The sequence below is a fragment of the Poecilia mexicana genome, unplaced genomic scaffold (assembly GCF_051168715.1).
Source record: "Poecilia mexicana isolate PSO_F unplaced genomic scaffold, ASM5116871v1 scaffold_20, whole genome shotgun sequence".
In the NCBI taxonomy this organism is placed as follows: domain Eukaryota; kingdom Metazoa; phylum Chordata; class Actinopteri; order Cyprinodontiformes; family Poeciliidae; genus Poecilia; species Poecilia mexicana.
The window spans coordinates 2,369,217-2,385,537 of record NW_028263389.1 but is presented as its reverse complement, the minus strand read 5'-3'; the positions used below and the strand labels follow the sequence as shown (position 1 = coordinate 2,385,537).

General features: G+C 41.7%; 80 non-coding genes across 80 annotated transcripts; all 80 read left to right on the top strand.

Annotated features, from left to right (window-relative positions):
- The first annotated feature begins 20 nt into the window (after window positions 1-20).
- On the top strand, window positions 21-92 carry trnag-ucc (transfer RNA glycine (anticodon UCC)). The gene has a single exon. It is a non-coding gene; the product is annotated as a tRNA-Gly (tRNA).
- A 278-nt stretch (window positions 93-370) lies between these two features.
- trnag-ucc (transfer RNA glycine (anticodon UCC)) lies at window positions 371-442 on the top strand. Its single transcript has one exon. It is a non-coding gene; the product is annotated as a tRNA-Gly (tRNA).
- Window positions 443-545: 103 nt separating this feature from the next.
- On the top strand, window positions 546-617 carry trnag-ucc (transfer RNA glycine (anticodon UCC)). The gene has a single exon. It is a non-coding gene; the product is annotated as a tRNA-Gly (tRNA).
- Window positions 618-720: 103 nt separating this feature from the next.
- trnag-gcc (transfer RNA glycine (anticodon GCC)) lies at window positions 721-792 on the top strand. Its single transcript has one exon. It is a non-coding gene; the product is annotated as a tRNA-Gly (tRNA).
- A 103-nt stretch (window positions 793-895) lies between these two features.
- Window positions 896-967, top strand: trnag-ucc (transfer RNA glycine (anticodon UCC)). The gene has a single exon. It is a non-coding gene; the product is annotated as a tRNA-Gly (tRNA).
- A 103-nt stretch (window positions 968-1,070) lies between these two features.
- Window positions 1,071-1,142, top strand: trnag-gcc (transfer RNA glycine (anticodon GCC)). The gene has a single exon. It is a non-coding gene; the product is annotated as a tRNA-Gly (tRNA).
- A 103-nt stretch (window positions 1,143-1,245) lies between these two features.
- Window positions 1,246-1,317, top strand: trnag-ucc (transfer RNA glycine (anticodon UCC)). The gene has a single exon. It is a non-coding gene; the product is annotated as a tRNA-Gly (tRNA).
- Window positions 1,318-1,420: 103 nt separating this feature from the next.
- Window positions 1,421-1,492, top strand: trnag-ucc (transfer RNA glycine (anticodon UCC)). The gene has a single exon. It is a non-coding gene; the product is annotated as a tRNA-Gly (tRNA).
- A 103-nt stretch (window positions 1,493-1,595) lies between these two features.
- Window positions 1,596-1,667, top strand: trnag-ucc (transfer RNA glycine (anticodon UCC)). The gene has a single exon. It is a non-coding gene; the product is annotated as a tRNA-Gly (tRNA).
- Window positions 1,668-1,945: 278 nt separating this feature from the next.
- trnag-ucc (transfer RNA glycine (anticodon UCC)) lies at window positions 1,946-2,017 on the top strand. The gene has a single exon. It is a non-coding gene; the product is annotated as a tRNA-Gly (tRNA).
- A 103-nt stretch (window positions 2,018-2,120) lies between these two features.
- trnag-ucc (transfer RNA glycine (anticodon UCC)) lies at window positions 2,121-2,192 on the top strand. The gene has a single exon. It is a non-coding gene; the product is annotated as a tRNA-Gly (tRNA).
- Window positions 2,193-2,295: 103 nt separating this feature from the next.
- Window positions 2,296-2,367, top strand: trnag-gcc (transfer RNA glycine (anticodon GCC)). The gene has a single exon. It is a non-coding gene; the product is annotated as a tRNA-Gly (tRNA).
- A 103-nt stretch (window positions 2,368-2,470) lies between these two features.
- Window positions 2,471-2,542, top strand: trnag-ucc (transfer RNA glycine (anticodon UCC)). Its single transcript has one exon. It is a non-coding gene; the product is annotated as a tRNA-Gly (tRNA).
- A 103-nt stretch (window positions 2,543-2,645) lies between these two features.
- Window positions 2,646-2,717, top strand: trnag-gcc (transfer RNA glycine (anticodon GCC)). Its single transcript has one exon. It is a non-coding gene; the product is annotated as a tRNA-Gly (tRNA).
- A 103-nt stretch (window positions 2,718-2,820) lies between these two features.
- Window positions 2,821-2,892, top strand: trnag-ucc (transfer RNA glycine (anticodon UCC)). Its single transcript has one exon. It is a non-coding gene; the product is annotated as a tRNA-Gly (tRNA).
- Window positions 2,893-2,995: 103 nt separating this feature from the next.
- Window positions 2,996-3,067, top strand: trnag-ucc (transfer RNA glycine (anticodon UCC)). The gene has a single exon. It is a non-coding gene; the product is annotated as a tRNA-Gly (tRNA).
- A 103-nt stretch (window positions 3,068-3,170) lies between these two features.
- trnag-gcc (transfer RNA glycine (anticodon GCC)) lies at window positions 3,171-3,242 on the top strand. Its single transcript has one exon. It is a non-coding gene; the product is annotated as a tRNA-Gly (tRNA).
- A 103-nt stretch (window positions 3,243-3,345) lies between these two features.
- On the top strand, window positions 3,346-3,417 carry trnag-ucc (transfer RNA glycine (anticodon UCC)). Its single transcript has one exon. It is a non-coding gene; the product is annotated as a tRNA-Gly (tRNA).
- Window positions 3,418-3,695: 278 nt separating this feature from the next.
- Window positions 3,696-3,767, top strand: trnag-ucc (transfer RNA glycine (anticodon UCC)). The gene has a single exon. It is a non-coding gene; the product is annotated as a tRNA-Gly (tRNA).
- Window positions 3,768-3,870: 103 nt separating this feature from the next.
- trnag-gcc (transfer RNA glycine (anticodon GCC)) lies at window positions 3,871-3,942 on the top strand. Its single transcript has one exon. It is a non-coding gene; the product is annotated as a tRNA-Gly (tRNA).
- A 103-nt stretch (window positions 3,943-4,045) lies between these two features.
- Window positions 4,046-4,117, top strand: trnag-ucc (transfer RNA glycine (anticodon UCC)). The gene has a single exon. It is a non-coding gene; the product is annotated as a tRNA-Gly (tRNA).
- Window positions 4,118-4,220: 103 nt separating this feature from the next.
- On the top strand, window positions 4,221-4,292 carry trnag-gcc (transfer RNA glycine (anticodon GCC)). Its single transcript has one exon. It is a non-coding gene; the product is annotated as a tRNA-Gly (tRNA).
- A 103-nt stretch (window positions 4,293-4,395) lies between these two features.
- trnag-ucc (transfer RNA glycine (anticodon UCC)) lies at window positions 4,396-4,467 on the top strand. The gene has a single exon. It is a non-coding gene; the product is annotated as a tRNA-Gly (tRNA).
- A 103-nt stretch (window positions 4,468-4,570) lies between these two features.
- trnag-gcc (transfer RNA glycine (anticodon GCC)) lies at window positions 4,571-4,642 on the top strand. Its single transcript has one exon. It is a non-coding gene; the product is annotated as a tRNA-Gly (tRNA).
- A 103-nt stretch (window positions 4,643-4,745) lies between these two features.
- Window positions 4,746-4,817, top strand: trnag-gcc (transfer RNA glycine (anticodon GCC)). The gene has a single exon. It is a non-coding gene; the product is annotated as a tRNA-Gly (tRNA).
- A 103-nt stretch (window positions 4,818-4,920) lies between these two features.
- On the top strand, window positions 4,921-4,992 carry trnag-ucc (transfer RNA glycine (anticodon UCC)). The gene has a single exon. It is a non-coding gene; the product is annotated as a tRNA-Gly (tRNA).
- A 103-nt stretch (window positions 4,993-5,095) lies between these two features.
- Window positions 5,096-5,167, top strand: trnag-ucc (transfer RNA glycine (anticodon UCC)). The gene has a single exon. It is a non-coding gene; the product is annotated as a tRNA-Gly (tRNA).
- Window positions 5,168-5,432: 265 nt separating this feature from the next.
- trnag-gcc (transfer RNA glycine (anticodon GCC)) lies at window positions 5,433-5,504 on the top strand. The gene has a single exon. It is a non-coding gene; the product is annotated as a tRNA-Gly (tRNA).
- A 103-nt stretch (window positions 5,505-5,607) lies between these two features.
- On the top strand, window positions 5,608-5,679 carry trnag-ucc (transfer RNA glycine (anticodon UCC)). Its single transcript has one exon. It is a non-coding gene; the product is annotated as a tRNA-Gly (tRNA).
- A 103-nt stretch (window positions 5,680-5,782) lies between these two features.
- trnag-ucc (transfer RNA glycine (anticodon UCC)) lies at window positions 5,783-5,854 on the top strand. The gene has a single exon. It is a non-coding gene; the product is annotated as a tRNA-Gly (tRNA).
- A 100-nt stretch (window positions 5,855-5,954) lies between these two features.
- trnag-gcc (transfer RNA glycine (anticodon GCC)) lies at window positions 5,955-6,026 on the top strand. The gene has a single exon. It is a non-coding gene; the product is annotated as a tRNA-Gly (tRNA).
- A 103-nt stretch (window positions 6,027-6,129) lies between these two features.
- On the top strand, window positions 6,130-6,201 carry trnag-ucc (transfer RNA glycine (anticodon UCC)). Its single transcript has one exon. It is a non-coding gene; the product is annotated as a tRNA-Gly (tRNA).
- A 100-nt stretch (window positions 6,202-6,301) lies between these two features.
- trnag-gcc (transfer RNA glycine (anticodon GCC)) lies at window positions 6,302-6,373 on the top strand. Its single transcript has one exon. It is a non-coding gene; the product is annotated as a tRNA-Gly (tRNA).
- Window positions 6,374-6,466: 93 nt separating this feature from the next.
- trnag-gcc (transfer RNA glycine (anticodon GCC)) lies at window positions 6,467-6,538 on the top strand. The gene has a single exon. It is a non-coding gene; the product is annotated as a tRNA-Gly (tRNA).
- A 103-nt stretch (window positions 6,539-6,641) lies between these two features.
- On the top strand, window positions 6,642-6,713 carry trnag-gcc (transfer RNA glycine (anticodon GCC)). The gene has a single exon. It is a non-coding gene; the product is annotated as a tRNA-Gly (tRNA).
- A 103-nt stretch (window positions 6,714-6,816) lies between these two features.
- trnag-gcc (transfer RNA glycine (anticodon GCC)) lies at window positions 6,817-6,888 on the top strand. The gene has a single exon. It is a non-coding gene; the product is annotated as a tRNA-Gly (tRNA).
- A 103-nt stretch (window positions 6,889-6,991) lies between these two features.
- Window positions 6,992-7,063, top strand: trnag-gcc (transfer RNA glycine (anticodon GCC)). Its single transcript has one exon. It is a non-coding gene; the product is annotated as a tRNA-Gly (tRNA).
- Window positions 7,064-7,166: 103 nt separating this feature from the next.
- Window positions 7,167-7,238, top strand: trnag-gcc (transfer RNA glycine (anticodon GCC)). The gene has a single exon. It is a non-coding gene; the product is annotated as a tRNA-Gly (tRNA).
- Window positions 7,239-7,341: 103 nt separating this feature from the next.
- Window positions 7,342-7,413, top strand: trnag-gcc (transfer RNA glycine (anticodon GCC)). Its single transcript has one exon. It is a non-coding gene; the product is annotated as a tRNA-Gly (tRNA).
- Window positions 7,414-7,516: 103 nt separating this feature from the next.
- On the top strand, window positions 7,517-7,588 carry trnag-ucc (transfer RNA glycine (anticodon UCC)). The gene has a single exon. It is a non-coding gene; the product is annotated as a tRNA-Gly (tRNA).
- A 103-nt stretch (window positions 7,589-7,691) lies between these two features.
- On the top strand, window positions 7,692-7,763 carry trnag-ucc (transfer RNA glycine (anticodon UCC)). Its single transcript has one exon. It is a non-coding gene; the product is annotated as a tRNA-Gly (tRNA).
- Window positions 7,764-8,028: 265 nt separating this feature from the next.
- trnag-ucc (transfer RNA glycine (anticodon UCC)) lies at window positions 8,029-8,100 on the top strand. Its single transcript has one exon. It is a non-coding gene; the product is annotated as a tRNA-Gly (tRNA).
- Window positions 8,101-8,203: 103 nt separating this feature from the next.
- Window positions 8,204-8,275, top strand: trnag-ucc (transfer RNA glycine (anticodon UCC)). Its single transcript has one exon. It is a non-coding gene; the product is annotated as a tRNA-Gly (tRNA).
- A 103-nt stretch (window positions 8,276-8,378) lies between these two features.
- trnag-ucc (transfer RNA glycine (anticodon UCC)) lies at window positions 8,379-8,450 on the top strand. Its single transcript has one exon. It is a non-coding gene; the product is annotated as a tRNA-Gly (tRNA).
- A 100-nt stretch (window positions 8,451-8,550) lies between these two features.
- trnag-gcc (transfer RNA glycine (anticodon GCC)) lies at window positions 8,551-8,622 on the top strand. Its single transcript has one exon. It is a non-coding gene; the product is annotated as a tRNA-Gly (tRNA).
- Window positions 8,623-8,725: 103 nt separating this feature from the next.
- On the top strand, window positions 8,726-8,797 carry trnag-ucc (transfer RNA glycine (anticodon UCC)). The gene has a single exon. It is a non-coding gene; the product is annotated as a tRNA-Gly (tRNA).
- Window positions 8,798-8,897: 100 nt separating this feature from the next.
- On the top strand, window positions 8,898-8,969 carry trnag-gcc (transfer RNA glycine (anticodon GCC)). Its single transcript has one exon. It is a non-coding gene; the product is annotated as a tRNA-Gly (tRNA).
- Window positions 8,970-9,062: 93 nt separating this feature from the next.
- Window positions 9,063-9,134, top strand: trnag-gcc (transfer RNA glycine (anticodon GCC)). Its single transcript has one exon. It is a non-coding gene; the product is annotated as a tRNA-Gly (tRNA).
- Window positions 9,135-9,412: 278 nt separating this feature from the next.
- On the top strand, window positions 9,413-9,484 carry trnag-ucc (transfer RNA glycine (anticodon UCC)). Its single transcript has one exon. It is a non-coding gene; the product is annotated as a tRNA-Gly (tRNA).
- A 450-nt stretch (window positions 9,485-9,934) lies between these two features.
- Window positions 9,935-10,006, top strand: trnag-ucc (transfer RNA glycine (anticodon UCC)). The gene has a single exon. It is a non-coding gene; the product is annotated as a tRNA-Gly (tRNA).
- Window positions 10,007-10,109: 103 nt separating this feature from the next.
- On the top strand, window positions 10,110-10,181 carry trnag-gcc (transfer RNA glycine (anticodon GCC)). The gene has a single exon. It is a non-coding gene; the product is annotated as a tRNA-Gly (tRNA).
- A 103-nt stretch (window positions 10,182-10,284) lies between these two features.
- On the top strand, window positions 10,285-10,356 carry trnag-ucc (transfer RNA glycine (anticodon UCC)). The gene has a single exon. It is a non-coding gene; the product is annotated as a tRNA-Gly (tRNA).
- Window positions 10,357-10,459: 103 nt separating this feature from the next.
- Window positions 10,460-10,531, top strand: trnag-gcc (transfer RNA glycine (anticodon GCC)). The gene has a single exon. It is a non-coding gene; the product is annotated as a tRNA-Gly (tRNA).
- Window positions 10,532-10,634: 103 nt separating this feature from the next.
- trnag-ucc (transfer RNA glycine (anticodon UCC)) lies at window positions 10,635-10,706 on the top strand. The gene has a single exon. It is a non-coding gene; the product is annotated as a tRNA-Gly (tRNA).
- Window positions 10,707-10,809: 103 nt separating this feature from the next.
- On the top strand, window positions 10,810-10,881 carry trnag-gcc (transfer RNA glycine (anticodon GCC)). The gene has a single exon. It is a non-coding gene; the product is annotated as a tRNA-Gly (tRNA).
- Window positions 10,882-10,984: 103 nt separating this feature from the next.
- On the top strand, window positions 10,985-11,056 carry trnag-gcc (transfer RNA glycine (anticodon GCC)). Its single transcript has one exon. It is a non-coding gene; the product is annotated as a tRNA-Gly (tRNA).
- A 103-nt stretch (window positions 11,057-11,159) lies between these two features.
- Window positions 11,160-11,231, top strand: trnag-ucc (transfer RNA glycine (anticodon UCC)). Its single transcript has one exon. It is a non-coding gene; the product is annotated as a tRNA-Gly (tRNA).
- Window positions 11,232-11,334: 103 nt separating this feature from the next.
- On the top strand, window positions 11,335-11,406 carry trnag-ucc (transfer RNA glycine (anticodon UCC)). Its single transcript has one exon. It is a non-coding gene; the product is annotated as a tRNA-Gly (tRNA).
- A 265-nt stretch (window positions 11,407-11,671) lies between these two features.
- On the top strand, window positions 11,672-11,743 carry trnag-gcc (transfer RNA glycine (anticodon GCC)). Its single transcript has one exon. It is a non-coding gene; the product is annotated as a tRNA-Gly (tRNA).
- A 103-nt stretch (window positions 11,744-11,846) lies between these two features.
- Window positions 11,847-11,918, top strand: trnag-ucc (transfer RNA glycine (anticodon UCC)). The gene has a single exon. It is a non-coding gene; the product is annotated as a tRNA-Gly (tRNA).
- Window positions 11,919-12,021: 103 nt separating this feature from the next.
- On the top strand, window positions 12,022-12,093 carry trnag-ucc (transfer RNA glycine (anticodon UCC)). The gene has a single exon. It is a non-coding gene; the product is annotated as a tRNA-Gly (tRNA).
- Window positions 12,094-12,193: 100 nt separating this feature from the next.
- trnag-gcc (transfer RNA glycine (anticodon GCC)) lies at window positions 12,194-12,265 on the top strand. The gene has a single exon. It is a non-coding gene; the product is annotated as a tRNA-Gly (tRNA).
- A 103-nt stretch (window positions 12,266-12,368) lies between these two features.
- trnag-ucc (transfer RNA glycine (anticodon UCC)) lies at window positions 12,369-12,440 on the top strand. Its single transcript has one exon. It is a non-coding gene; the product is annotated as a tRNA-Gly (tRNA).
- A 100-nt stretch (window positions 12,441-12,540) lies between these two features.
- trnag-gcc (transfer RNA glycine (anticodon GCC)) lies at window positions 12,541-12,612 on the top strand. The gene has a single exon. It is a non-coding gene; the product is annotated as a tRNA-Gly (tRNA).
- Window positions 12,613-12,705: 93 nt separating this feature from the next.
- On the top strand, window positions 12,706-12,777 carry trnag-gcc (transfer RNA glycine (anticodon GCC)). Its single transcript has one exon. It is a non-coding gene; the product is annotated as a tRNA-Gly (tRNA).
- Window positions 12,778-12,880: 103 nt separating this feature from the next.
- Window positions 12,881-12,952, top strand: trnag-gcc (transfer RNA glycine (anticodon GCC)). The gene has a single exon. It is a non-coding gene; the product is annotated as a tRNA-Gly (tRNA).
- Window positions 12,953-13,055: 103 nt separating this feature from the next.
- trnag-gcc (transfer RNA glycine (anticodon GCC)) lies at window positions 13,056-13,127 on the top strand. The gene has a single exon. It is a non-coding gene; the product is annotated as a tRNA-Gly (tRNA).
- A 103-nt stretch (window positions 13,128-13,230) lies between these two features.
- On the top strand, window positions 13,231-13,302 carry trnag-gcc (transfer RNA glycine (anticodon GCC)). Its single transcript has one exon. It is a non-coding gene; the product is annotated as a tRNA-Gly (tRNA).
- Window positions 13,303-13,405: 103 nt separating this feature from the next.
- Window positions 13,406-13,477, top strand: trnag-gcc (transfer RNA glycine (anticodon GCC)). The gene has a single exon. It is a non-coding gene; the product is annotated as a tRNA-Gly (tRNA).
- Window positions 13,478-13,755: 278 nt separating this feature from the next.
- On the top strand, window positions 13,756-13,827 carry trnag-ucc (transfer RNA glycine (anticodon UCC)). The gene has a single exon. It is a non-coding gene; the product is annotated as a tRNA-Gly (tRNA).
- Window positions 13,828-13,930: 103 nt separating this feature from the next.
- On the top strand, window positions 13,931-14,002 carry trnag-ucc (transfer RNA glycine (anticodon UCC)). Its single transcript has one exon. It is a non-coding gene; the product is annotated as a tRNA-Gly (tRNA).
- Window positions 14,003-14,267: 265 nt separating this feature from the next.
- trnag-ucc (transfer RNA glycine (anticodon UCC)) lies at window positions 14,268-14,339 on the top strand. Its single transcript has one exon. It is a non-coding gene; the product is annotated as a tRNA-Gly (tRNA).
- Window positions 14,340-14,442: 103 nt separating this feature from the next.
- On the top strand, window positions 14,443-14,514 carry trnag-ucc (transfer RNA glycine (anticodon UCC)). Its single transcript has one exon. It is a non-coding gene; the product is annotated as a tRNA-Gly (tRNA).
- A 103-nt stretch (window positions 14,515-14,617) lies between these two features.
- On the top strand, window positions 14,618-14,689 carry trnag-ucc (transfer RNA glycine (anticodon UCC)). The gene has a single exon. It is a non-coding gene; the product is annotated as a tRNA-Gly (tRNA).
- A 100-nt stretch (window positions 14,690-14,789) lies between these two features.
- Window positions 14,790-14,861, top strand: trnag-ucc (transfer RNA glycine (anticodon UCC)). Its single transcript has one exon. It is a non-coding gene; the product is annotated as a tRNA-Gly (tRNA).
- Window positions 14,862-14,961: 100 nt separating this feature from the next.
- On the top strand, window positions 14,962-15,033 carry trnag-ucc (transfer RNA glycine (anticodon UCC)). The gene has a single exon. It is a non-coding gene; the product is annotated as a tRNA-Gly (tRNA).
- A 100-nt stretch (window positions 15,034-15,133) lies between these two features.
- Window positions 15,134-15,205, top strand: trnag-gcc (transfer RNA glycine (anticodon GCC)). The gene has a single exon. It is a non-coding gene; the product is annotated as a tRNA-Gly (tRNA).
- A 93-nt stretch (window positions 15,206-15,298) lies between these two features.
- Window positions 15,299-15,370, top strand: trnag-gcc (transfer RNA glycine (anticodon GCC)). Its single transcript has one exon. It is a non-coding gene; the product is annotated as a tRNA-Gly (tRNA).
- A 278-nt stretch (window positions 15,371-15,648) lies between these two features.
- trnag-ucc (transfer RNA glycine (anticodon UCC)) lies at window positions 15,649-15,720 on the top strand. The gene has a single exon. It is a non-coding gene; the product is annotated as a tRNA-Gly (tRNA).
- Window positions 15,721-15,995: 275 nt separating this feature from the next.
- Window positions 15,996-16,067, top strand: trnag-ucc (transfer RNA glycine (anticodon UCC)). Its single transcript has one exon. It is a non-coding gene; the product is annotated as a tRNA-Gly (tRNA).
- Window positions 16,068-16,321: the final 254 nt, after the last annotated feature.

Here is a 16,321-nt window from a genome sequence, read left to right as displayed (position 1 = left end):
TGTCACAACTACCTTCAGTAGCGATGGTGGTATAGTGGTGAGCATAGCTGCCTTCCAAGCAGTTGACCCGGGTTCGATTCCCGGCCATCGCACTGCTTTGACTATAGAAAGAACAATGAATTTATTTTCTTCTTCTCTTCTAAATCTGGTTTTCTTGGCAAAAAATTTCACAGAATGTCACATCTACATTTACTACCGATGGTGGTATAGTGGTTAGCATAGCTGCCTTCCAAGCAGTTGACCCGGGTTCGATTCCAGGCCATCGCACTGCTTTGACTATAGAAAGAATGATGCATTTATTATCAACTTCTATTCTAAATCTGGTTATCTTGGCGAAAAATTTCACAGAATGTCACATCTACATGTATTAGCGATGGTGGTATAGTGGTTAGCATAGCTGCCTTCCAAGCAGTTGACCCGGGTTCGACTCCCGGCCATCGCACTGCTTTGACTATAGAAAGAACTATGCATTTATTATCAACTTCTCTTCTAAATCTGGTTATCTTGGCAAAAGATTTCACAGAATGTCACATCTACCTTTACTAGCGATGGTGGTATAGTGGTTAGCATAGCTGCCTTCCAAGCAGTTGACCCGGGTTCGATTCCCGGCCATCGCACTGAATTGACCATAAAAAGAATGATGCATTTATTATCAACTTTTCTTCTAAATCTGTTTATCCCGGCGAAAAATTTCACAAAATGTCACAACTACCTTCAGTAGCGATGGTGGTATAGTGGTTAGAATAGCTGCTTGCCAAGCAGTTGACCTGGGTTCGATTCCCGCCCATCGCACTGCTTTGATTGTAGAATTAAAGATGTATTAATTATGAACTTCTATTCTAAATCTGGTTATCTTGGCGAAACATTTTACAGAATGTCACAACTACCTTCAGTAGCGATGGTGGTATAGTGGTGAGCATAGCTGCCTTCCAAGCAGTTGACCCGGGTTCGACTCCCGGCCATCGCACTGCTTTGACTATAGAAAGAACTATGCATTTATTATCAACTTCTCTTCTAAATCTGGTTATCTTGGCAAAAGATTTCACAGAATGTCACATCTACCTTTACTAGCGATGGTGGTATAGTGGTTAGCATAGCTGCTTGCCAAGCAGTTGACCTGGGTTCGATTCCCGGCCATCGCACTGCTTTGATTGTAGAATTAAAGATGTATTAATTATGAACTTCTATTCTAAATCTGGTTATCTTGGCGAAAAATTTTACAGAATGTCACAACTACCTTCAGTAGCGATGGTGGTATAGTGGTGAGCATAGCTGCCTTCCAAGCAGTTGACCCGGGTTCGACTCCCGGCCATCGCACTGCTTTGACTATAGAAAGAACTATGCATTTATTATCAACTTCTCTTCTAAATCTGGTTATCTTGGCAAAAGATTTCACAGAATGTCACATCCACCTTTACTAGCGATGGTGGTATAGTGGTTAGCATAGCTGCCTTCCAAGCAGTTGACCTGGGTTCGATTCCCGGCCATCGCACTGCTTTGATTGTAGAATTAAAGATGTATTAATTATGAACTTCTATTCTAAATCTGGTTATCTTGGCGAAACATTTTACAGAATGTCACAACTACCTTCAGTAGCAATGGTGGTATAGTGGTGAGCATAGCTGCCTTCCAAGCAGTTGACCCGGGTTCGATTCCCGGCCATCGCACTGCTTTGACTATAGAAAGAACAATGAATTTATTTTCTTCTTCTCTTCTAAATCTGGTTTTCTTGGCAAAAAATTTCACAGAATGTCACATCTACATTTACTACCGATGGTGGTATAGTGGTTAGCATAGCTGCCTTCCAAGCAGTTGACCCGGGTTCGATTCCAGGCCATCGCACTGCTTTGACTATAGAAAGAACTATGCATTTATTATCAACTTCTCTTCTAAATCTGGTTATCTTGGCAAAAGATTTCACAGAATGTCACATCTACCTTTACTAGCGATGGTGGTATAGTGGTTAGCATAGCTGCCTTCCAAGCAGTTGACCCGGGTTCGATTCCCGGCCATCGCACTGCTTTGATTGTAGAATTAAAGATGTATTAATTATGAACTTCTATTCTAAATCTGGTTATCTTGGCGAAAAATTTTACAGAATGTCACAACTACCTTCAGTAGCGATGGTGGTATAGTGGTGAGCATAGCTGCCTTCCAAGCAGTTGACCCGGGTTCGACTCCCGGCCATCGCACTGCTTTGACTATAGAAAGAACTATGCATTTATTATCAACTTCTCTTCTAAATCTGGTTATCTTGGCAAAAGATTTCACAGAATGTCACATCTACCTTTACTAGCGATGGTGGTATAGTGGTGAGCATAGCTGCTTGCCAAGCAGTTGATCCTGGTTCGATTCCTGCCCATCGCAGTGCTTTGACTATAGAAAGAATGATGCATTTATTATCAACTTCTATTCTAAATCTGGTTATCTTGGCAAAAAATTTCACAGAATGTCACATCTACATGTATTAGCGATGGTGGTATAGTGGTTAGCATAGCTGCCTTCCAAGCAGTTGACCCGGGTTCGATTCCCGGCCATCGCACTGAATTGACCATAAAAAGAATGATGCATTTATTATCAACTTTTCTTCTAAATCTGTTTATCCCGGCGAAAAATTTCACAAAATGTCACAACAACCTTCAGTAGCGATGGTGGTATAGTGGTTAGCATAGCTGCTTGCCAAGCAGTTGACCTGGGTTCGATTCCCGGCCATCGCACTGCTTTGATTGTAGAATTAAAGATGTATTATTTATGAACTTCTATTCTAAATCTGGTTATCTTGGCGAAAAATTTTACAGAATGTCACAACTACCTTCAGTAGCGATGGTGGTATAGTGGTGAGCATAGCTGCCTTCCAAGCAGTTGATCCGGGTTCGACTCCCGGCCATCGCACTGCTTTGACTATAGAAAGAACTTTGCATTTATTATCAACTTCTCTTCTAAATCTGGTTATCTTGGCAAAAGATTTCACAGAATGTCACATCTACCTTTACTAGCGATGGTGGTATAGTGGTTAGCATAGCTGCCTTCCAAGCAGTTGACCCGGGTTCGATTCCCGGCCATCGCACTGAATTGACCATAAAAAGAATGATGCATTTATTATCAACTTTTCTTCTAAATCTGTTTATCCCGGCGAAAAATTTCACAAAATGTCACAACAACCTTCAGTAGCGATGGTGGTATAGTGGTTAGCATAGCTGCTTGCCAAGCAGTTGACCTGGGTTCGATTCCCGGCCATCGCACTGCTTTGATTGTAGAATTAAAGATGTATTAATTATGAACTTCTATTCTAAATCTGGTTATCTTGGCAAAAAATTTTACAGAATGTCACAACTACCTTCAGTAGCGATGGTGGTATAGTGGTGAGCATAGCTGCCTTCCAAGCAGTTGACCCGGGTTCGATTCCCGGCCATCGCACTGCTTTGACTATAGAAAGAACAATGAATTTATTTTCTTCTTCTCTTCTAAATCTGGTTTTCTTGGCAAAAAATTTCACAGAATGTCACATCTACATTTACTACCGATGGTGGTATAGTGGTTAGCATAGCTGCCTTCCAAGCAGTTGACCCGGGTTCGATTCCAGGCCATCGCACTGCTTTGACTATAGAAAGAATGATGCATTTATTATCAACTTCTATTCTAAATCTGGTTATCTTGGCGAAAAATTTCACAGAATGTCACATCTACATGTATTAGCGATGGTGGTATAGTGGTTAGCATAGCTGCCTTCCAAGCAGTTGACCCGGGTTCGATTCCCGGCCATCGCACTGAATTGACCAAAAAAAGAATGATGCATTTATTATCAACTTTTCTTCTAAATCTGTTTATCCCGGCGAAAAATTTCACAAAATGTCACAACAACCTTCAGTAGCGATGGTGGTATAGTGGTTAGCATAGCTGCTTGCCAAGCAGTTGACCTGGGTTCGATTCCCGGCCATCGCACTGCTTTGACTATAGAAAGAACTATGCATTTATTATCAACTTCTCTTCTAAATCTGGTTATCTTGGCAAAAGATTTCACAGAATGTCACATCTACCTTTACTAGCGATGGTGGTATAGTAGTTAGCATAGCTGCCTTCCAAGCAGTTGACCCGGGTTCGATTCCCGGCCATCGCACTGAATTGACCATAAAAAGAATGATGCATTTATTATCAACTTTTCTTCTAAATCTGTTTATTCCGGCAAAAAATTTCACAAAATGTCACAACAACCTTCAGTAGCGATGGTGGTATAGTGGTTAGCATAGCTGCTTGCCAAGCAGTTGACCTGGGTTCGATTCCCGGCCATCGCACTGCTTTGATTGTAGAATTAAAGATGTATTAATTATGAACTTCTATTCTAAATCTGGTTATCTTGGCGAAAAATTTTACAGAATGTCACAACTACCTTCAGTAGCGATGGTGGTATAGTGGTGAGCATAGCTGCCTTCCAAGCAGTTGACCCGGGTTCGACTCCCGGCCATCGCACTGCTTTGACTATAGAAAGAACTATGCATTTATTATCAACTTCTCTTCTAAATCTGGTTATCTTGGCAAAAGATTTCACAGAATGTCACATCTACCTTTACTAGCGATGGTGGTATAGTGGTGAGCATAGCTGCTTGCCAAGCAGTTGATCCTGGTTCGATTCCTGCCCATCGCACTGCTTTGACTATAGAAAGAATGATCCATTTATTATCAACTTCTCTTCTAAATCTGTTTATCCTGGCGAAAAATTTCACAAAATGTCACAACAACCTTCAGTAGGGATGGTGGTATAGTGGTTAGCATAGCTGCTTGCCAAGCAGTTGACCCGGGTTAGATTCCCGGCCATCGCAATTCTTTGACTATATAAAGAACTATGCATTTATTATCAACTTTTCTTCTAAATCTGGTTATCTTGGCAAAAAATTTCAGAGAATGTCACAACTACCTTCAGTAGCGATGGTGGTATAGTGGTGAGCATAGCTGCCTTCCAAGCAGTTGACCCGGGTTCGATTCCCGGCCATCGCACTGCTTTGACTATAGAAAGAATGATGCATTTATTATCAACTTCTATTCTAAATCTGGTTATCTTGGCAAAAAATTTCACAGAATGTCACATCTACATGTATTAGCGATGGTGGTATAGTGGTTAGCATAGCTGCCTTCCAAGCAGTTGACCCGGGTTCGATTCCCGGCCATCGCACTGAATTGACCATAAAAAGAATGATGCATTTATTATCAACTTTTCTTCTAAATCTGTTTATCCCGGCGAAAAATGTCACAACAACGTTCAGTAGCGATGGTGGTATAGTGGTGAGCATAGCTTCCTTCCAAGCAGTTGACCCGGGTTGGATTCCCGGCCATCGCAGTGATTTGACTATAGAAAGAACGATGTAATTATGAGCTTCCCTTCTAAATCTGTTTATCCTGGCGAATAATTTCACAGAATCTCACAAGAACCTTCAGTAGCAATGGTGGTATAGTGGTTAGCATAGCTGCTTGCCAAGCAGTTGACCCGGGTTCGATTCCCGGCCATCGCACTGCTTTGATTGTAGAATTAAAGATGTATTAATTATGAACTTCTATTCTAAATCTGGTTATCTTGGCGAAAAATTTTACAGAATGTCACAACTACCTTCAGTAGCGATGGTGGTATAGTGGTGAGCAGAGCTGCCTTCCAAGCAGTTGACCCGGGTTCGACTCCCGGCCATCGCACTGCTTTGACTATAGAAAGAACTATGCATTAATGATCAACTTCTCTTCTAAATCTGGTTATCTTGGCAAAAGATTTCACAGAATGTCACGTCTACCTTTACTAGCAATGGTGGTATAGTGGTGAGCATAGCTGCCTTCCAAGCAGTTGACCCGGGTTCGATTCCTGGCCATCGCACTGAATTGACCATAAAAAGAATGATGCATTTATTATCAACTTTTCTAAATCTGTTTATCCCGGCGAAAAATTTCACAAAATGTCACAACAACCTTCAGTAGCGATGGTGGTATAGTGGTTAGCATAGCTGCTTGCCAAGCAGTTGACCCGGGTTCGATTCCCGGCCATCGCACTGCTTTGATTGTAGAATTAAAGATGTATTAATTATGAACTTCTATTCTAAATCTGGTTATCTTGGCAAAAAATTTCACAGAATGTCACAACTACCTTCAGTAGCGATGGTGGTATAGTGGTGAGCATAGCTGCCTTCCAAGCAGTTGACCCGGGTTCGATTCCTGGCCATCGCACTGAATTGACCATAAAAAGAATGATGCATTTATTATCAACTTTTCTAAATCTGTTTATCCCGGCGAAAAATTTCACAAAATGTCACAACAACCTTCAGTAGCGATGGTGGTATAGTGGTTAGCATAGCTGCTTGCCAAGCAGTTGACCCGGGTTCGATTCCCGGCCATCGCACTGCTTTGATTGTAGAATTAAAGATGTATTAATTATGAACTTCTATTCTAAATCTGTTTATCCCGGCGAAAAATGTCACAACAACCTTCAGTAGCGATGGTGGTATAGTGGTTAGCATAGCTGCTTGCCAAGCAGTTGATCCTGGTTCGATTCCCGGCCATCGCACTGCTTTCACTATACAAAGAATGGTGCATTTATTATCAACTTCTCTTCTAAATATAGTTATCTTGGCAAAAAATTTCACAGAATGTCACAACTACCTTCAGTAGCGATGGTGGTATAGTGGTGAGCATAGCTGCTTGCCAAGCAGTTGATCCTGGTTCGATTCCTGCCCATCGCACTGCTTTGACTATAGAAAGAATGATCCATTTATTATCAACTTCTCTTCTAAATCTGTTTATCCTGGCGAAAAATTTCACAAAATGTCACAACAACCTTCAGTAGGGATGGTGGTATAGTGGTTAGCATAGCTGCTTGCCAAGCAGTTGACCCGGGTTAGATTCCCGGCCATCGCACTGCTTTGACTATAGAAAGAACTATGCATTTATTATCAACTTTTCTTCTAAATCTGGTTATCTTGGCAAAAAATTTCAGAGAATGTCACAACTACCTTCAGTAGCGATGGTGGTATAGTGGTGAGCATAGCTGCTTGCCAAGCAGTTGATCCTGGTTCGATTCCCGGCCATCGCACTGCTTTCACTATACAAAGAATGGTGCATTTATTATCAACTTCTCTTCTAAATATAGTTATCTTGGCAAAAAATTTCACAGAATGTCACAACTACCTTCAGTAGCGATGGTGGTATAGTGGTGAGCATAGCTGCTTGCCAAGCAGTTGATCCTGGTTCGATTCCTGCCCATCGCACTGCTTTGACTATAGAAAGAATGATCCATTTATTATCAACTTCTCTTCTAAATCTGTTTATCCTGGCGAAAAATTTCACAAAATGTCACAACAACCTTCAGTAGGGATGGTGGTATAGTGGTTAGCATAGCTGCTTGCCAAGCAGTTGACCCGGGTTAGATTCCCGGCCATCGCAATTCTTTGACTATATAAAGAACTATGCATTTATTATCAACTTTTCTTCTAAATCTGGTTATCTTGGCAAAAAATTTCAGAGAATGTCACAACTACCTTCAGTAGCGATGGTGGTATAGTGGTGAGCATAGCTGCCTTCCAAGCAGTTGACCCGGGTTCGATTCCTGGCCATCGCACTGCTTTGACTATAGAAAGAATGATGCATTTATTATCAACTTCTATTCTAAATCTGGTTATCTTGGCAAAAAATTTCACAGAATGTCACATCTACATGTATTAGCGATGGTGGTATAGTGGTTAGCATAGCTGCCTTCCAAGCAGTTGACCCGGGTTCGATTCCCGGCCATCGCACTGAATTGACCATAAAAAGAATGATGCATTTATTATCAACTTTTCTTCTAAATCTGTTTATCCCGGCGAAAAATGTCACAACAACGTTCAGTAGCGATGGTGGTATAGTGGTGAGCATAGCTTCCTTCCAAGCAGTTGACCCGGGTTGGATTCCCGGCCATCGCAGTGATTTGACTATAGAAAGAACGATGTAATTATGAGCTTCCCTTCTAAATCTGTTTATCTTGGCGAATAATTTCACAGAATCTCACAAGAACCTTCAGTAGCGATGGTGGTATAGTGGTGAGCAGAGCTGCCTTCCAAGCAGTTGACCCGGGTTCGACTCCCGGCCATCGCACTGCTTTGACTATAGAAAGAACTATGCATTAATGATCAACTTCTCTTCTAAATCTGGTTATCTTGGCAAAAGATTTCACAGAATGTCACATCTACCTTTACTAGCAATGGTGGTATAGTGGTGAGCATAGCTGCCTTCCAAGCAGTTGACCCGGGTTCGACTCCCGGCCATCGCACTGCTTTGATTGTAGAATTAAAGATGTATTAATTATGAACTTCTATTCTAAATCTGGTTATCTTGGCAAAAAATTTCACAGAATGTCACAACTACCTTCAGTAGCGATGGTGGTATAGTGGTGAGCATAGCTGCCTTCCAAGCAGTTGACCCGGGTTCGATTCCTGGCCATCGCACTGAATTGACCATAAAAAGAATGATGCATTTATTATCAACTTTTCTAAATCTGTTTATCCCGGCGAAAAATTTCACAAAATGTCACAACAACCTTCAGTAGCGATGGTGGTATAGTGGTTAGCATAGCTGCTTGCCAAGCAGTTGACCCGGGTTCGATTCCCGGCCATCGCACTGCTTTGATTGTAGAATTAAAGATGTATTAATTATGAACTTCTATTCTAAATCTGGTTATCTTGGCAAAAAATTTCACAGAATGTCACAACTACCTTCAGTAGCGATGGTGGTATAGTGGTGAGCATAGCTGCCTTCCAAGCAGTTGACCCGGGTTCGATTCCTGGCCATCGCACTGAATTGACCATAAAAAGAATGATGCATTTATTATCAACTTTTCTAAATCTGTTTATCCCGGCGAAAAATTTCACAAAATGTCACAACAACCTTCAGTAGCGATGGTGGTATAGTGGTTAGCATAGCTGCTTGCCAAGCAGTTGACCCGGGTTCGATTCCCGGCCATCGCACTGCTTTGATTGTAGAATTAAAGATGTATTAATTATGAACTTCTATTCTAAATCTGTTTATCCCGGCGAAAAATGTCACAACAACCTTCAGTAGCGATGGTGGTATAGTGGTTAGCATAGCTGCTTGCCAAGCAGTTGATCCTGGTTCGATTCCCGGCCATCGCACTGCTTTCACTATACAAAGAATGGTGCATTTATTATCAACTTCTCTTCTAAATCTGGTTATCTTGGCGAAAAATTTCACAGAATGTCACAACTACCTTCAGTAGCGATGGTGGTATAGTGTTGAGCATAGCTGCCTTCCAAGCAGTTGACCTGGGTTCGTTTCCCGGCCATCGCACTGCTTTGGCTACAGAAAGAACTATGCATTTATTATCAACTTCTCTTCTAAATATAGTTATCTTGGCAAAAAATTTCACAGAATGTCACAACTACCTTCAGTAGCGATGGTGGTATAGTGGTGAGCATAGCTGCCTTCCAAGCAGTTGACCCGGGTTGGATTCCCGGCCATCGCAGTGATTTGACTATAGAAAGAACGATGTAATTATGAGCTTCCCTTCTAAATCTGTTTATCCTGGCGAAAAATTTCACAGAATCTCACAAGAACCTTCAGTAGCGATGGTGGTATAGTGGTTAACAAAGCTGCCTTCCAAGCAGTTGACCTGGGTTCAACTCCTGGCCATCGCACTGCTTTGACTACAGAAAGAACAATGAATTTATTTTCTTCTTCTCTTCTAAATCTGGTTTTCTTGGCAAAAAATTTCACAGAATGTCACATCTACATTTACTACCGATGGTGGTATAGTGGTTAGCATAGCTGCCTTCCAAGCAGTTGACCCGGGTTCGATTCCAGGCCATCGCACTGCTTTGACTATAGAAAGAATGATGCATTTATTATCAACTTCTATTCTAAATCTGGTTATCTTGGCGAAAAATTTCACAGAATGTCACATCTACATGTATTAGCGATGGTGGTATAGTGGTTAGCATAGCTGCCTTCCAAGCAGTTGACCCGGGTTCGATTCCCGGCCATCGCACTGAATTGACCAAAAAAAGAATGATGCATTTATTATCAACTTTTCTTCTAAATCTGTTTATCCCGGCGAAAAATTTCACAAAATGTCACAACAACCTTCAGTAGCGATGGTGGTATAGTGGTTAGCATAGCTGCTTGCCAAGCAGTTGACCTGGGTTCGATTCCCGGCCATCGCACTGCTTTGACTATAGAAAGAACTATGCATTTATTATCAACTTCTCTTCTAAATCTGGTTATCTTGGCAAAAGATTTCACAGAATGTCACATCTACCTTTACTAGCGATGGTGGTATAGTGGTTAGCATAGCTGCCTTCCAAGCAGTTGACCCGGGTTCGATTCCCGGCCATCGCACTGAATTGACCATAAAAAGAATGATGCATTTATTATCAACTTTTCTTCTAAATCTGTTTATTCCGGCAAAAAATTTCACAAAATGTCACAACAACCTTCAGTAGCGATGGTGGTATAGTGGTTAGCATAGCTGCTTGCCAAGCAGTTGACCTGGGTTCGATTCCCGGCCATCGCACTGCTTTGATTGTAGAATTAAAGATGTATTAATTATGAACTTCTATTCTAAATCTGGTTATCTTGGCGAAAAATTTTACAGAATGTCACAACTACCTTCAGTAGCGATGGTGGTATAGTGGTGAGCATAGCTGCCTTCCAAGCAGTTGACCCGGGTTCGACTCCCGGCCATCGCACTGCTTTGACTATAGAAAGAACTATGCATTTATTATCAACTTCTCTTCTAAATCTGGTTATCTTGGCAAAAGATTTCACAGAATGTCACATCTACCTTTACTAGCGATGGTGGTATAGTGGTGAGCATAGCTGCTTGCCAAGCAGTTGATCCTGGTTCGATTCCTGCCCATCGCACTGCTTTGACTATAGAAAGAATGATCCATTTATTATCAACTTCTCTTCTAAATCTGTTTATCCTGGCGAAAAATTTCACAAAATGTCACAACAACCTTCAGTAGGGATGGTGGTATAGTGGTTAGCATAGCTGCTTGCCAAGCAGTTGACCCGGGTTAGATTCCCGGCCATCGCAATTCTTTGACTATATAAAGAACTATGCATTTATTATCAACTTTTCTTCTAAATCTGGTTATCTTGGCAAAAAATTTCAGAGAATGTCACAACTACCTTCAGTAGCGATGGTGGTATAGTGGTGAGCATAGCTGCCTTCCAAGCAGTTGACCCGGGTTCGATTCCCGGCCATCGCACTGCTTTGACTATAGAAAGAATGATGCATTTATTATCAACTTCTATTCTAAATCTGGTTATCTTGGCAAAAAATTTCACAGAATGTCACATCTACATGTATTAGCGATGGTGGTATAGTGGTTAGCATAGCTGCCTTCCAAGCAGTTGACCCGGGTTCGATTCCCGGCCATCGCACTGAATTGACCATAAAAAGAATGATGCATTTATTATCAACTTTTCTTCTAAATCTGTTTATCCCGGCGAAAAATGTCACAACAACGTTCAGTAGCGATGGTGGTATAGTGGTGAGCATAGCTTCCTTCCAAGCAGTTGACCCGGGTTGGATTCCCGGCCATCGCAGTGATTTGACTATAGAAAGAACGATGTAATTATGAGCTTCCCTTCTAAATCTGTTTATCCTGGCGAATAATTTCACAGAATCTCACAAGAACCTTCAGTAGCAATGGTGGTATAGTGGTTAGCATAGCTGCTTGCCAAGCAGTTGACCCGGGTTCGATTCCCGGCCATCGCACTGCTTTGATTGTAGAATTAAAGATGTATTAATTATGAACTTCTATTCTAAATCTGGTTATCTTGGCGAAAAATTTTACAGAATGTCACAACTACCTTCAGTAGCGATGGTGGTATAGTGGTGAGCAGAGCTGCCTTCCAAGCAGTTGACCCGGGTTCGACTCCCGGCCATCGCACTGCTTTGACTATAGAAAGAACTATGCATTAATGATCAACTTCTCTTCTAAATCTGGTTATCTTGGCAAAAGATTTCACAGAATGTCACGTCTACCTTTACTAGCAATGGTGGTATAGTGGTGAGCATAGCTGCCTTCCAAGCAGTTGACCCGGGTTCGATTCCTGGCCATCGCACTGAATTGACCATAAAAAGAATGATGCATTTATTATCAACTTTTCTAAATCTGTTTATCCCGGCGAAAAATTTCACAAAATGTCACAACAACCTTCAGTAGCGATGGTGGTATAGTGGTTAGCATAGCTGCTTGCCAAGCAGTTGACCCGGGTTCGATTCCCGGCCATCGCACTGCTTTGATTGTAGAATTAAAGATGTATTAATTATGAACTTCTATTCTAAATCTGGTTATCTTGGCAAAAAATTTCACAGAATGTCACAACTACCTTCAGTAGCGATGGTGGTATAGTGGTGAGCATAGCTGCCTTCCAAGCAGTTGACCCGGGTTCGATTCCTGGCCATCGCACTGAATTGACCATAAAAAGAATGATGCATTTATTATCAACTTTTCTAAATCTGTTTATCCCGGCGAAAAATTTCACAAAATGTCACAACAACCTTCAGTAGCGATGGTGGTATAGTGGTTAGCATAGCTGCTTGCCAAGCAGTTGACCCGGGTTCGATTCCCGGCCATCGCACTGCTTTGATTGTAGAATTAAAGATGTATTAATTATGAACTTCTATTCTAAATCTGTTTATCCCGGCGAAAAATGTCACAACAACCTTCAGTAGCGATGGTGGTATAGTGGTTAGCATAGCTGCTTGCCAAGCAGTTGATCCTGGTTCGATTCCCGGCCATCGCACTGCTTTCACTATACAAAGAATGGTGCATTTATTATCAACTTCTCTTCTAAATATAGTTATCTTGGCAAAAAATTTCACAGAATGTCACAACTACCTTCAGTAGCGATGGTGGTATAGTGGTGAGCATAGCTGCTTGCCAAGCAGTTGATCCTGGTTCGATTCCTGCCCATCGCACTGCTTTGACTATAGAAAGAATGATCCATTTATTATCAACTTCTCTTCTAAATCTGTTTATCCTGGCGAAAAATTTCACAAAATGTCACAACAACCTTCAGTAGGGATGGTGGTATAGTGGTTAGCATAGCTGCTTGCCAAGCAGTTGACCCGGGTTAGATTCCCGGCCATCGCACTGCTTTGACTATAGAAAGAACTATGCATTTATTATCAACTTTTCTTCTAAATCTGGTTATCTTGGCAAAAAATTTCAGAGAATGTCACAACTACCTTCAGTAGCGATGGTGGTATAGTGGTGAGCATAGCTGCTTGCCAAGCAGTTGATCCTGGTTCGATTCCCGGCCATCGCACTGCTTTCACTATACAAAGAATGGTGCATTTATTATCAACTTCTCTTCTAAATATAGTTATCTTGGCAAAAAATTTCACAGAATGTCACAACTACCTTCAGTAGCGATGGTGGTATAGTGGTGAGCATAGCTGCTTGCCAAGCAGTTGATCCTGGTTCGATTCCTGCCCATCGCACTGCTTTGACTATAGAAAGAATGATCCATTTATTATCAACTTCTCTTCTAAATCTGTTTATCCTGGCGAAAAATTTCACAAAATGTCACAACAACCTTCAGTAGGGATGGTGGTATAGTGGTTAGCATAGCTGCTTGCCAAGCACTTGACCCGGGTTAGATTCCCGGCCATCGCAATTCTTTGACTATATAAAGAACTATGCATTTATTATCAACTTTTCTTCTAAATCTGGTTATCTTGGCAAAAAATTTCAGAGAATGTCACAACTACCTTCAGTAGCGATGGTGGTATAGTGGTGAGCATAGCTGCCTTCCAAGCAGTTGACCCGGGTTCGATTCCTGGCCATCGCACTGCTTTGACTATAGAAAGAATGATGCATTTATTATCAACTTCTATTCTAAATCTGGTTATCTTGGCAAAAAATTTCACAGAATGTCACATCTACATGTATTAGCGATGGTGGTATAGTGGTTAGCATAGCTGCCTTCCAAGCAGTTGACCCGGGTTCGATTCCCGGCCATCGCACTGAATTGACCATAAAAAGAATGATGCATTTATTATCAACTTTTCTTCTAAATCTGTTTATCCCGGCGAAAAATGTCACAACAACGTTCAGTAGCGATGGTGGTATAGTGGTGAGCATAGCTTCCTTCCAAGCAGTTGACCCGGGTTGGATTCCCGGCCATCGCAGTGATTTGACTATAGAAAGAACGATGTAATTATGAGCTTCCCTTCTAAATCTGTTTATCTTGGCGAATAATTTCACAGAATCTCACAAGAACCTTCAGTAGCGATGGTGGTATAGTGGTGAGCAGAGCTGCCTTCCAAGCAGTTGACCCGGGTTCGACTCCCGGCCATCGCACTGCTTTGACTATAGAAAGAACTATGCATTAATGATCAACTTCTCTTCTAAATCTGGTTATCTTGGCAAAAGATTTCACAGAATGTCACATCTACCTTTACTAGCAATGGTGGTATAGTGGTGAGCATAGCTGCCTTCCAAGCAGTTGACCCGGGTTCGACTCCCGGCCATCGCACTGCTTTGATTGTAGAATTAAAGATGTATTAATTATGAACTTCTATTCTAAATCTGGTTATCTTGGCAAAAAATTTCACAGAATGTCACAACTACCTTCAGTAGCGATGGTGGTATAGTGGTGAGCATAGCTGCCTTCCAAGCAGTTGACCCGGGTTCGATTCCTGGCCATCGCACTGAATTGACCATAAAAAGAATGATGCATTTATTATCAACTTTTCTAAATCTGTTTATCCCGGCGAAAAATTTCACAAAATGTCACAACAACCTTCAGTAGCGATGGTGGTATAGTGGTGAGCATAGCTGCCTTCCAAGCAGTTGACCCGGGTTGGATTCCCGGCCATCGCAGTGATTTGACTATAGAAAGAACGATGTAATTATGAGCTTCCCTTCTAAATCTGTTTATCCTGGCGAAAAATTTCACAGAATCTCACAAGAACCTTCAGTAGCGATGGTGGTATAGTGGTGAGCATAGCTGCCTTCCAAGCAGTTGACCCGGGTTCGATTCCTGGCCATCGCACTGAATTGACTATAAAAAGAATGATGCATTTATTATCAACTTTTCTAAATCTGTTTATCCCGGCGAAAAATTTCACAAAATGTCACAACAACCTTCAGTAGCGATGGTGGTATAGTGGTTAGCATAGCTGCTTGCCAAGCAGTTGACCCGGGTTCGATTCCCGGCCATCGCACTGCTTTGATTGTAGAATTAAAGATGTATTAATTATGAACTTCTATTCTAAATCTGTTTATCCCGGCGAAAAATGTCACAACAACCTTCAGTAGCGATGGTGGTATAGTGGTTAGCATAGCTGCTTGCCAAGCAGTTGATCCTGGTTCGATTCCCGGCCATCGCACTGCTTTCACTATACAAAGAATGGTGCATTTATTATCAACTTCTCTTCTAAATCTGGTTATCTTGGCGAAAAATTTCACAGAATGTCACAACTACCTTCAGTAGCGATGGTGGTATAGTGTTGAGCATAGCTGCCTTCCAAGCAGTTGACCTGGGTTCGTTTCCCGGCCATCGCACTGCTTTGGCTACAGAAAGAACTATGCATTTATTATCAACTTCTCTTCTAAATATAGTTATCTTGGCAAAAAATTTCACAGAATGTCACAACTACCTTCAGTAGCGATGGTGGTATAGTGGTGAGCATAGCTGCCTTCCAAGCAGTTGACCCGGGTTGGATTCCCGGCCATCGCAGTGATTTGACTATAGAAAGAACGATGTAATTATGAGCTTCCCTTCTAAATCTGTTTATCCTGGCGAAAAATTTCACAGAATCTCACAAGAACCTTCAGTAGCGATGGTGGTATAGTGGTTAACAAAGCTGCCTTCCAAGCAGTTGACCTGGGTTCAACTCCTGGCCATCGCACTGCTTTGACTACAGAAAGAACGATGCATTTACTATCAACTTCTATTCTAAATCTCTTTATCCTGGCAAAAAATTTCACAGAATGTCACAACAACCTTCAGTAGCGATGGTGGTATAGTGGTGAGCATAGCTGCCTTCCAAGCAGTTGACCCGGGTTCGATTCCCGGCCATCGCACTGCTTTTACTATAGAAAGAACGATGCATTTATTATCAACTTCTCTTCTAAATATGGTTATCTTGGCAAAAAATTTCACAGAATGTCACAAATATCTACAGTAGCGGTGGTGGTATAGTGGTGAGCATAGCTGGTGCCAAGCAGTTCACCCGTGTTCGATTCCCAGCCATCGCACTGCTTTGATTGTAGAATTAAAGATGTATTAATTATGAACTTCTATTCTAAATCTGGTTATCTTGGCGAAAAATTTCACA